Source organism: Lupinus angustifolius, chromosome LG12, assembly GCF_001865875.1.
Source record: "Lupinus angustifolius cultivar Tanjil chromosome LG12, LupAngTanjil_v1.0, whole genome shotgun sequence".
NCBI lineage: Eukaryota > Viridiplantae > Streptophyta > Magnoliopsida > Fabales > Fabaceae > Lupinus > Lupinus angustifolius.
This window is the reverse complement of record NC_032020.1, coordinates 5483001-5483716: the sequence shown is the minus strand read 5'-3', so window position 1 is coordinate 5483716 and position 716 is coordinate 5483001.

The window sequence follows — 716 nt, the reverse complement described above, 5'->3', positions numbered from 1 at the left end:
TTAGTTAAGTGAGAGTTTGTTATTGAATTCTATAAATAGAATTCTATTCTCTTCTTGTAATTCAATCAATTCAATATAATCAATAAAAGTCTTGAGGTATTCTTTATCTTGTGTGTGTTAGAATTCCTTGAAAGAGTTCTTCAATCTCTTTGTGCAAAAGACATTCAAATTCTATTATGGTATCAGAGCTCTTCTAAGAAGAGCTCTGCTAAATTCAATGTCTTCAACCAATCCATCAATGGCATCAACAAATTCAACAGCCGAGTCACTACAAGATAGCATCTCACCTTATATTGTTCATCCATCCGAAAATCCAGGAATTGCTCTAGTATCACAAGTGTTAAATGGCAAAAACTATCACCAGTGGGCAAGAGCCATGAAGGTGAGCCTTAGCACCAAACAAAAGCTTCCATTTATAGATGGATCCATACTCATGCCACCTAAAACATATCCTATGTATCCAGCATGGGAAAGAGCCAACAATATTGTCATTTCTTGGATCAATAGATCAGTATCTCCTTCTATATCACAGAGTATCCTCTGGATCGATAAGCCATATGAGGTTTGGGAAGAATTAGAGGAAAGATTTTCCCAAGGAAATCTTTTCAGAATTGCAGAGCTACAAGAATCCATTGCAAATTTTAGACAGGGTGAGTTGAGCATATCAGATTACTTCACCCAATTAAAGATATTATGGGATGAATTGGACAATTTTA